Here is a 12,237-nt window from a genome sequence, read left to right on the forward strand (position 1 = left end):
GTATGTGATCTCCCCTCAGGGACTGAAAAATATTATCTCTGCTCTACAGGCAGGCAAACTGAGGAGATATAGCACAAAAGTTTGCCAGCAGTCAGAAAGCCAGAGCCACACTGACAACAAGGAGGTCTTCTCTCTTCCCTCTGTGTTCAGGCCAGGCTTCACCTACACAAAACGGTACTGTCTGCTATCACCAGTTTGCACAAGCCGAGACTCTGGACTACTTAAAAAAATAATTATTTCATCTCAGTGCCAGCTGCTTGGTAAGTTTCTTGAAATGCAATTGTGTCCTCAGGACTTGAGCTCCAGAGAAGAGAAGCTTCTCCCAACCAATTAGACTTTTTTGAATCTCAAAGAATTAAAGAAAAATGCCCATAAACTTTAAGTGTGTATTTGTTCACAGTGCTGAAGGTCCTCCAGACTGTCAGTCACCAGCATGAAATTTCATTCTAGCAGAGTGAAACTAGCCAACACTTGTCTTCACAAACCCAGCAGCCTAGGCTGCATTTTAAATACGAGTCAACAACAACACTCTACCTGGCGGTGCCATGTGCCAACTGCCTGCTGCCCTGCCAGGCCAACACCACCGTCAGAGATGGGTCCCCTACCCAAAACCTGCTTCCGGCCATTTTTTTCCAGGCTCTGGGTTTTATTTCTGCAACCTAAAGCCACTCCATAGAAGACACGTCTCAGCCCCAAGCCAGGCTGCCCGGTGCACTGCCATTTTTTCTTCACTGGACCTACTTGACCAGACAGGTACTTCCAGGCCATCCTGCTCCACAAGCTGTCCAAGGGGAGGACTCCCATCCTTTGGCCTCTCTGCGTGCCTGACCAAGCAGCTTCTTTGCAGACACTACGTACAGCTCCCGTCAACTACACGCAGCAGCCGCCTGGGCCAGTCCTGCCTCACAGCTCACAACCCAGCACCGAGGCTCGGCACAGCTCCACTTCCAGCTCCCCACCCCAGCAGCAGCTTCAAGAGCAAGTGGCAGGAAAGCTCACAGGAGACTGGATCACAAAAACAAGCTTAAATCTGACTGTGCTAGAAGCCCAGACAGGATGTTCCAGCCCAGTGGAACACGTACTAATTCTTGCTCCAAGATTTCCACCTAAAAGAAGCATCTTCCCTAAATATGACAGTTTTAAGCTCTAAGAGCTAATCTCTCCAAAAAGGGGAGTAAAGACACATGCCATAGTTGGTGCTGTTTCTTTTTCATCTTTCTGCAATAAATATTTTCCTCCTCAGCAGGAGACATCATCAATTTTAAAGTGTAGTCGACCAGAATTAATCATCTCCTACTTAGTCTAATCCCATAGGTTTGCTTTTTGGTGTCAGGTCCTGCCTATGCTGTCTAGAGGAGCTATTTCACCCAGGGCCATGCTCCATCATAGGTGTGCAGATGCCAAAGTCAGACAGAGCACCAGAAACAAAAGTGCTATCCTGAAAAAAAGAGAGCAGCGTTATAACTATAAAGCTATTATGTATGGATTATACACAGAATGAACAAGCCTCTGGGCATATCTTTCTCAGTTACCTCATTAAATATTAAAAAAAGGAGGACCCACCATTCTAAGACTAAAAATGCTTATCCATGTTTCATGTAAAAACTAAAACATATGTGTGCAGAAACTGTCCAAGCAATCAAAGGCATGAGACTCTTCTGGTACATGACCGGCTAAATGAAGTTAAACAAGAAACAAACCAACCAACCAACACCACCACCACCTCCAAACCATTTTTTATATTTAATTCTTTTTTCACCTATTGTTTTATCGTGATTAACAGATTTTTCAGAACTATTTTCTGAACAGTCATTCATACCAATCACAGATGCTAACTGACTTAGTAGATACTGGCAGCATGACCAGAATCCATCAGTGTTGCATTTCACTATCAACCCTACAGAGGGCGCTTCCTATTTATTCCCTGCCTTGACGTAAACCAGTGCTCCAACAATTGCAATAAATAATCTGTTCATTTCACTCCTACAACAGAACATAGACTCATTATTATGATATTTGTTTAGAGAGGGACACTCTAAGCAGCTGCCAAACTGAAAAGCCAAATGCAAACATCACAAAGGTGGAAACCAAGGAAAGCCTGTGCCTTCAGCGACTGTTCAGTTCCAAGGAAATCCAGTAATATTTTTAGTATACAAGCCACTGTCCAGGTAACCTCTAGCCCCACTCTAGAAGTTCCTGTCACTCGTATATTCTTGAAAAAGAGAGCCTTACCTCTCAATAAGCAGAATAAAGACCCACAGCTCTATTAGGGGTGCTCTAGTCAATGTGCAGTCCCCACAGAACTAAAGCCAGAGGAGAACGCAGCTACAGTACAGAGCACTGCCTATCTGTCCTTGTATAAATCTAGGGCCAAAGCTTAGATCCCTAAAATGCACATCCATCTGCCATCGACACTCCTACTGAGCCTGTTTACAGTTATTTGCAGAGAATGGCTACACAGGTCTTAGTTCAGCCAGTGCAAACAATAAGGAATGCTACCCAATGTGTATGGCGTTCATCCTGAGCAAAGGGAGACTGGTCCTTCAGCTGTCCTTCCTACTGCTGATACTGAATACCTAAATACTCAAGACAGAGGAGGGAACAAAAACTGGATTTCCCACCATTGAATGCTCTAGCTCCTAAAAGAAGGGACTAAGGGGAGAAGGCAGAGCCACCTCTGGACCCTCTTACAGCCAACACAAAGCCCCATCTTCCAGAAGAAGGTCAAGGGAGTAAATCCTCAGACCAAGACAAGCACCTTCTGGTAATCAACAGCCAAGCGCTTATCTCCACAAGAGAAGAAGGGCTAAAGCTGCACTGGCTCTCCTCAGCACTTCTGCCAGCCCTGCCTAAGCAACTCCTTCCAAGCAAGATCTCTTTCAGGAATCGTTCGTGGTTATTCACACCTCCCTCTATACCATTTGCCTTGGGTGCTCAGCTTAAGGCTGTGAATCCCATTTGGAGGTTAGGCACCTAGAGGTAAGGAAATGTTGCTCAGAGTTAGCATACCTGCACCTCCCCATTCAACAGTGTATCTGAAACCTCACATGCTCCCTCACACTACACTGCCTCTGAACAGTTGCTCCCTTCAGACAGTCCTTCTGTAGGGAACAACTGCTCTGGAAGACAGCAAGGAAGAGAGTTTGGGAGTCTCAAACAACAGAAGCACTCTCAGAATATAAAGTGAAGGGGAGCAGGAAAATGCACAAAAATAACAAAAATTATGTGTCCTGATTTTGTATCATAAGTTAGGAGAGGCGCTTGTAGAGGTGGAATAGCAGTGCTTTGGAAATCACCACCCAGGCGATCAGAGGCACAACTAGTTCAGCATCACATCCAACAGAGGCTAGAGACAGATCCTCCAAAATAGTGTTCAAGAAATGCTGTGAAGTATAATCATGCAGAAATCTGTCCATAGGGAAAGCTTATTTCTAATTCGTGTCCTGAATCCATCACAGAATTGTTGCATCTGTGAGGCTTTGTGGACACCACATGTGATCTGGTCAAGAGGGTGAAATTACTGTATCCTGGAGTCTAAAACTTCTTGTATGTGTGCATTTTTCTTGCTTAACAAGAGTATTTTAAGCAAAATAAGCAGAACAGGATATAATAATTACAGACAAGCAACCTCACATATGTATAGGTAAGACAATTAAGGGACAGCAGTGTAGTTGTAAGCTTCAAGACCAAGTATGGCAGCTGCCAACAGCAGGAATGAAGGAATTAAAACTAAAAATCATCTAACGAGTTGTAAAGCCCAGCAAGAGGCAAACTGTCAGTTACAGAGAAGGGAAAGATTTTGCAGAGAGCATTAATGAAGTTAAAACCTCTTGAGCAAGAAGCAGTAAGCCCGAAAGAAAAAGCAAGCAAATACATAAGCTGGTTTATTTGTTCAGATATGTTATCCAAAATGCTCCATTAACCAAAGCAAAGTATTACTGTGAGAACTCCCACAGGGAAAAGAATTGCAGAGCTGGGGCACAAGAGCACACCTCAAACATTGCTTCCCACGGCAGCCCTATTGCTGACTCAACTGCCTTTTAGCTGTGCTACTCCAGCTGCTTGTGCAGTCACACAGAGTTGGGAGAGATGGACTGAGCCCCATCCAGGGCTACCTGGCTGAAAAACTGGTCCAGAGCACTCTCATCACTGCAACTGAGAGCACAACAAGGAGGCTGCCGAAAGAAGGAGCATCTACCCAACCCACTATCATGAGAAGCGTTCGTCAAACAAGGTCCTAAAATAGGTCTGTCAAGGTAAAATAAGGCTGCTCAGCAGGGATGACACTGTGCACCCAGACCGATGGAAGAGCAGGAAGAGCACTTGGAACCAAGGACTGGCAAGGGCCAAAGAGACTGGGCTAGCAAAGAGAAGGCTGGTGGTCACTCTGCTTCCATGGAAGAGCTCAACATCACACACTCACTTTTATCTTCCTAAGAAAACCAAAGGAAGGATAGAGGGAAAAGGGACAGAGGCAACTTGGACAAGAAACAAAACACAAGCAGATAAACAGGCAGATTCACCCTGAAATAATCCACTTCAGTTAGCTGGGGCCACGTATTATTCCCTGATGCCCAACTATTGCTTGGAATACTCCAGGCCTGTGCTCCAGCTGTTTTGTAATTGCCTAGTAATTGCCTGTGTGGAAAGGGCCACTCTGAGGCATGCACTTAGGTAATTCCAGCCAAAGGATCCAACACTCTGTTAACCCCTGGCTTGTCCAAAAACCCCTGCAACTGTGCAATTTGCCTGGACTGACCTCTGTACACTTTCTAGAGTGGTTCATAGGATTGAAGACCACAACAAATCAGTTGTGCCTCTCTCCCAGAGGCCAAGGAAAAGAGGCATCTGGAGCCCACGGCCGTTGCTGCTTGGCCAGTTACCCATTCAGCCAGCTTACCATACCCTTCTGCCACAACCCTTGGCTTCTTTATTTTTATTTGCCTTTCAGTTGCTGCTGGATTTCACCCTGCAGAGACGGGTGCCCCACGAGCAGCAGCTCTGCCCCTCCGGCAGCTGAGCATCAGGGGGACAAGGCAGGGTGCGAGGGAGGGCACGGGCTGGGACCAGGCGCATCCTCCCTGGGGCGTTAGCACGAAGGAAAGTTTAACAACGCGGATTCGGGCAGAAACACCCCGCTGGCCCCATCCCACACGGGGCCTGTGAGGGCCAGGAGAGCCCCTCCTGCTCCGCAACCCTCACAGGGGCCCGGCCTGGCTGAGGGGGCCCGACGGCCGCTCGCACCCCGGCAGACTGCCCCCAGCGAGGCTTCTCGGGGCGCCCCCCCGGCCGGCCCTCACCTGCGCGTCCCAGCGGCGGAGCTGGCTGTACCGCGCCTTGCCGAGCAGGAAGCCCTCCAGGCACACCGAGTACAGCTGCAAGCACACCGCCGTCAGACCCGCGCCCGGTCCCGCCAGCCCCCGCCGCCCGCTCCCTGCCCCACGCCCACCACGTAGCGGCCCCCGCGCCTCTCCCGCAGCTCCTCGGCGGCAGTGATGCTGAAGTGCAGCTTCACGGCGGGACCGGGCCGGGCCGGGCCCTCGCGGCAGCGGCGGGGCTGAGGGAGGGAGGCGCCGGGCGGCGCAGGTAGGAGCGGGCGCGGCGCCAGGGGGCGCTGCCGCGGGCACTGGGGCGGGACGGTGCCTCGGGCGCCGCCTCGGCGGCGGCTTTTCCCTGAAACCGCTCCAGAAAAAGGGGCCTGCGGGGGGGGGTGGCCTCGCCCCGGGGGGCTCGTTACGGCGCGGGGCAGCGTAGAGGCGGAATTACCGGTCAGCAAGCACCGAGCGGTGCCCGCAGGGGGGGCGGCGTGGCTGGGAAGGGCAGCAGGGGTGACCCGGGGCGCGGGGCAGCGTGGAGGCGGAATTACCGGTCAGCAAGCACCGAGCGGTGCCCGCAGGGGGGGCGGCGTGGCTGGGAAGGGCAGCAGGGGTGACCCGGGGCGCCGACGAGCCGATGCCGAGCAGGGAAGGAGGCGGCCGAGGGCCGCTGTCGCAGCAGTCCCTGTAGGTGCGACTGGCGCTGGGAAGGGGCCTACGAGGTGATACCTCACTAGGAAGCGGTGGTAAGTCAGTACTTTTCAAGGCACGAGAACTCGGGACCATCCGGTGAAGCGGGTACGCAGCATGTTTGTAAGAAAAGAAAGTCCTTTTTTTCACACAGTGCCTCACTAGAGGTCAAATATAGTTAAGATGGTAGGTCCACCTCTGGTCTTTTATTTATCGCTAATTACCAGACAATAAAGAAGAGTGACGCTTGCTGTATTTCATACCTTCCTTTGGTGTATTTCTGGTAGCCCTGAAGGAAAGGCACCTCGTGTGAGTCACCGTGGAAGTCCTCACAGTCTTGCACAATCAGCGCTGCTGGAGACTTGAAATGGGTTTATCAACACGGAAATAACGCAGCTGAAACGCCTCCCCTGCAAACCAGGGCCTGACCTAAGCACAGCACTCTGGCCTCACCAAAAGGCCCTTTGTCAGAGGAAGAAAACTCAGGAAGGTCGTGATTCACTAACTGACCCGGGGAAAACCCCATACCAGTGGAACAAGGTTTGTACGTATTTTTCAAGAAACAGGATTAACTGTGGGGATTCTGGAGAAAATGGAGAAGAGTAAGTAAAATAGCATTGTGTAACAAGTTTGATAACTTGATTTGGTTTTCTTCTTCATCTGTGCAGCCAAATATAACCAGTCTGACAACTTCTGGAGCACCCACGCAACAGCCCTCTTGCAGAGCCAACTTTGTAGCTCCTGGTGTTATGGCTGCCCTGTTGTAGCTGGGAGATGAGGCACCCACACCCTGAGGAGCTCTGGAAGAGCTTTCCTTCCCCTCCTGAGCAAGGCCCCTATCTGCATCCTCATTTGCATCCCAAGCCATTTAGCAAATCCCCATCTCCACTTGTAACCTGGGAGGAAAAGTGGCTGCAGAATGAGTTTGATGGAAAAATGTGAGATATAGGCATACAGAGGAAAGATCTACACTCCAGGCCATGGGCAGGAATTCTACACTCCTGCTTTCACTCTAGGTTGGTGGTCTCTTCTCACCTCCCTGAACCTGGTTCCCCTCTGGAAAACTACAGGAGGGGAAACCAAACTACCTTTGGTGGCAAATCTGTGTAACAGTGGCAAAAGATAGGATTAAGCAAGCTTCTACTTACAGATGTGACAGTACAATATGTTTGGGGCCCACTTTTTGAAATGTAATCTCTGGTTTATGTCATCTGCTGACTGCAAGTTTAACATAGACCACGTGTAACCCAAGGTCCCAGTTACCACAATGTGACACAACCAGTCAGCCTGCCTGCCCAGGGCATCATTTTTGTTTTCTGAATGCTCAGGTATCAGATGGAACATTTTAAAGTGTGCTCAGAGCTATAAAAAAGTACGTACCTCTGGACAGCTGTAGCCAGCTGGAACATGACCTGATTAGGGATGTTTCTTTAGCAGGTTATGTGTGAAGTAGGAGACTATTTTGCGTTTGGTACTTAACATGCAACAGGCCCGATATGTTGGCCCAGCTTTGTCATTTCCTTTTTTTCTTAATGATCACATTCAATCCCAATACAAGTGAGAAATCTGAGTTTCAAATGATTATTTTTGAAAATACTCTTTCCTTTGTTCTTGTTACCCAAGTCCTTCAAAAGGAGCTCCAACTACATGTGCACTTTGTGGTCTTAGTGTAGCTGAAAACATCTGTTTCAAATTTGTGTTCACTTCAAATGCTGCTTCCCAGGGATTTGTAACCCTGCCAGCTGTGTTGTCCTTTGGATACAGCTACCATCCACCATTATTGACCACATCCTATAGAAGGTAAGCGGGGCTCAAGCTTTCCTTCGCAGAGGCAGTCATACCACACAGACTCACAGCTGCCTAAGGAACAGCAGTTAGGCTGCTGGCATGCTGAGATCTCTGCCTGCCTTGCTGAGGAGGCTTATCTTGGTTTGGTGGTTTTTTTGTGTGCTCCTCCTGGCTTGTCAATTGAGGGAAAACCTGTGAAGAGGGGGCAGTGAGCGAGATGCTGACTTGCTGCTCAAAAGAGACAGGATCTCAGATGCAAATCGTCAGTCAGGGAGAGCAGGATGTACAAGGATTTCTCAGGTTTCAAGTCTTCACGTGAGAATAGGGAGGTCCTAGACTCACCTCCTTGGCTAGCAGCTGAGCTGCAGATCCTCTTCAAGTCAGCATGTGGCCTTTGAAACTCCATCAGAGACCTGCAGCCTTTCCCAGCCAGACCTTGTAGCCTTCCCATGGCTTGTCGTTGCAAAGGTGGTGCAGGGCTCTTGGCATCACCTGCCATGATGTTGATGAGGCAGCTAATCGATGCAATAGGACAGAGGATGTGGTGTTTCTATTTGTAAGGAAATGATTCTGTGATTCTATGACTAGCTGATCAAAGAGAAATGGGAAGAAACCAAAGGGAACCAGGCAGTTTAATTCAAAGTGCCCACTAACATCATAAAAATTAATCTGAGAGAAAAACCAAGACATTTTTGCGAGTAGCTTCCAATTCCAGTAAATCCAAGCCTGTGCTGGATTTACCCAGGAGGCATTTCTAACCCCAAATCACCTCTCAGGGACAACTCACATACATGAGACATTACAGAGTTCACTAGTAGTTTAAACTACTCCAGCAGGGAGTGAAAGTGTTGGTCATGTTTGGGGAACAACTCCAATGGAAGGATCAATCACAGAGATGAAGCTTCCCACTTGATCCCAAGTAGGATGGCCAGAAGCACCTAACTACGAAAACCTAGTGAACTGTGGTCCCAAGGACAAGACTGTCAGTTTGGACCACAACTCCTGGACCTGTTGAGAATAAATACAAATTCTGGTTGGTTATTGGGAGAGTTTTGTGGGTTTTTTTCAGTTATTCCAAGCAGAAATACGTCAATTAAATGCAGAATTCAGAAAACCTTTTTGCCAAGAATCCTAATACAAAATGGTAAGTGGCTGTCTTTCAACACCCAGTTGTCCCCAGCAATCACTAACAATGCTCCTGAGAAGGAAGCGTGTTTAGGTGGAAGGCCTGAAGATACCATTTATTTATTTATTCAAGGGTAGACACCTAATCAGTGTAAACTGGCACCTGTAATGACATTGCCTGACACAGGAACATCTTGATTTCCACCACCTTGTCCCCTCCTTCCCCAGGACCCAGTGAAATCCAAATTTCCTAAACTTCAGAGCAGCAAAGAGAACGCATGCAATCCAGATTACCTCTGCTCAGACCTTGGATTTAGTTGCCCATAAAGCCACATTCTGCCTGAGACAGCAGATGGTGAATATAGTGCCATTCCTACATTCCGATCGCCATTCGTTTCAGGAGCAGGCTTTTGGCTGCTCTGAAGCGCTTGCTGTGGTTAGAATGGAAGACAGGGAAGGACTGAAGGAACAAAATACCAGGGTACACAGCAAAATCAGCTTAGCTGGGTGGCTGCAGGGCAGTAGAGGATCAGCGTAAGCCTCTGATACATGCTGAAGGGAACGTGTGGCAGAAGGCAGTGACAGCCACTTAGGCTGCCTATCAACCCACCCGAGCAGTGCTCCACTGCTATTGAATAAATTGATTTTTCTGTGCGGTGCATTGTTTTACAGCAGTATTCTAAAGATACATTGATAGAGGCACTAACACACATTGTTCACTATCTCTAAGATTAAAAAAAAAAACCAACCAAACAAACTACATTGATTAAATAGGCATCTGTGGTATACAGTGGGAAGAAATAAACCCAACCAACCCAGCGTTTTGTTTTTTTAAGCCGTCATGATCACCTCAGCAGAATTGCCTCAGTTTCCTTCCATCACAAAAGTTACCTGGTATTTCAGGCTGGTACAGATGGCTAGTGCTTGACACACCCACAAAAGCCTTGTACAAAGCTGGAAAAACCCTCTTCCTCCTTTTTCTGTTTCCCCATATGCAAGAGGTTAAATAACTTGCACATTCTTACAAAAGATGAGTGGTATAACTCCAGCAGACTCACTGAAGACACATCACCTGTTAATCTAGAGGAACAAGGTGATGTGGGCTCTTACTTTCCTACTAGGGCCCTGAAACTCCTGCAAATAGATCATCCCTTAGACTTTCCATTAAACCTTTAATATCATCCAACTTTTCAACATTTTTATTATGTGCTAAGTATTTTTAAGTCTTTAAAACTGTCTCCAAAGCTTTAATGTTTTTATAGTTGACATTACATAAAGTTAAGGTTGTACATTCAACCTCTTATCATGTACGTACCTTGTTTGAACCGCCTCCTTTATAGGATTTACCACCCAATTTCAAAAATACTTATAGTCATACACTTCAAGATTGCAAATCAAAGACTAACCCAGTTTGCCTCCATCAGGACAGGACTGAGCATAATTGTACAAGCTTAACCTAATGCCTTTATAGTGAAGTGAGGGATTTTAAATAGGATTCATTTACCCCAGACCAACTTCACCTCTTTATGCTAGGCTTATTTCTCAAATTCACTGAGCAGAGAAAATCTGAAGATCTTTGCACAGGCGAACAATAAGGGCACTCTTGAATTGTCTTTGGGGGGACTTTGGAAAGCATACTGCAGGGCTCTGACGGCAACGATGGGTCCGAAGAACACTGGCATTTCTCCCCCCCCGCCCCAGCACAGATTTCAGACAGCTTTCCAGAAAAAGCACACTAACCTCTTGCAGTGATTCCACAGGAACTGTATCTTTTAAATACAGCAACTGGAGCCCAACGGATTGCAATGACTAACAGATCTTCATTCCTTTCCCCCTCCCCAGCCTGCCAGGTTTTTCTCCCGTCTCTGTAAAAGGAGGACATCCCACCTTTACCGCTTTCTTTCTCCCCCTGCATCATCAATTTTGATTACGCAGCTTACAGAGCCAATTATGGGCTAAACTGGGTAGAAAATGCCTCTCATTCTCCAAGTCTGCAGAAAGTACTCCCTTAAAGAAGGACAAAAAAAAGCAACGCAGCAACTGCAGGACAACCCATCTGTAGATGGACAACTTCAATGTGTCTGCTAACTCACACAGTGAAAGTCTGGTTTACAGCAAAAGCTCCCGTTGCTGTTTCTCTTGATTATGCATTTAACAGTTTTGATCCTGCAAAACTCTCAACCTCAGTAAGGTCCTGTAGCAAATTAAACAGCTCACATGTTCGCGTTGGCTCTTCTCACTTTTCTGGCCATTGGTCATTTGTTTAGGTGCTCTTTTTACTGACTAACACACAGGCTGACCTGAAGGTCCCATCAGCCCCGAGTGAAGACAGGATTATTTCTATGGTATTGTACACCAGATCAGATTTAGATCAAGCAGCAATTTCTTTTCAAGAGGCATTCCCTCCCCTTTAATTCTATTTTTTAAGTGACAGTCAAATACAAGGATGAACCAGGAAGGTCACCTTTTGCAGGAACAAGCAGATTCCTAGAGCCAGTAAAACTTCTCAAATTATTTCACCGCTCACAAATTTGGTAAGAAAACCCACCGAGTTTTGCATAAGCTCACTGTGTGCAGAGCTCTGGGACACATAACATCTGGAAGTTACCAAAAGATCTTCATAGTGAATATTAATAAGGAGCAGCATTCAATTTAAGATCACTTTCTCAGTTTTCAAATCCAGTGACTTAAAACAACCTAACGGTATTCTTTTTCAGTATTAGTTCACTAACTTAGTTACCAAAGAAATAGCCGAGATTATCAAAGTTGCCTTTGACAAGAAGGATTTGTTCAGCACATTAACAAACCCAAAATGTAGCAAAGCTAAAATTAAAACTGTTTGGTCTCTTACTAACAGAGGAAAAATAAAAAGCTAGCAGTATCCATTCCTTACTAAGGAAGGCAGCATTAGAAACAGCCCACTCAGAGGATGAATCCTGTCCACAGGAGGATTTTTACTATGTAAAAAGCACGATCTTTTGGTTACTACACATTCAATTTTTAACACGTTACCACCTGAAGCCTCACCTTTTTTGTTCTAGGAATGCCTTGTGTTCATATAGTCGCAATAATGGAATTCGGTAACACTGCCTACTGCAGACTGTCCTCGCTCGCTCACCTGCATCCACACAACTGCCTCCACCTCGGGGTTCATCAGCCATGCAGCTGGAGACCCATGTAGAGACTGTTCCTTCCACCAGTCCTGTGAGAACGAGCACCACGTGCAGGCGGTCAAACCGGATCACAAGTTGGTGTGTTACACAACTCCAACACAGGCCTTCCTTTTATGACGACATTTCTTACCCATCATCTCAAAGCA

Source organism: Leptosomus discolor, chromosome 5 (genome assembly GCF_034619465.1).
Source record: "Leptosomus discolor isolate bLepDis1 chromosome 5, bLepDis1.hap2, whole genome shotgun sequence".
Lineage (NCBI taxonomy): Eukaryota > Metazoa > Chordata > Aves > Leptosomiformes > Leptosomidae > Leptosomus > Leptosomus discolor.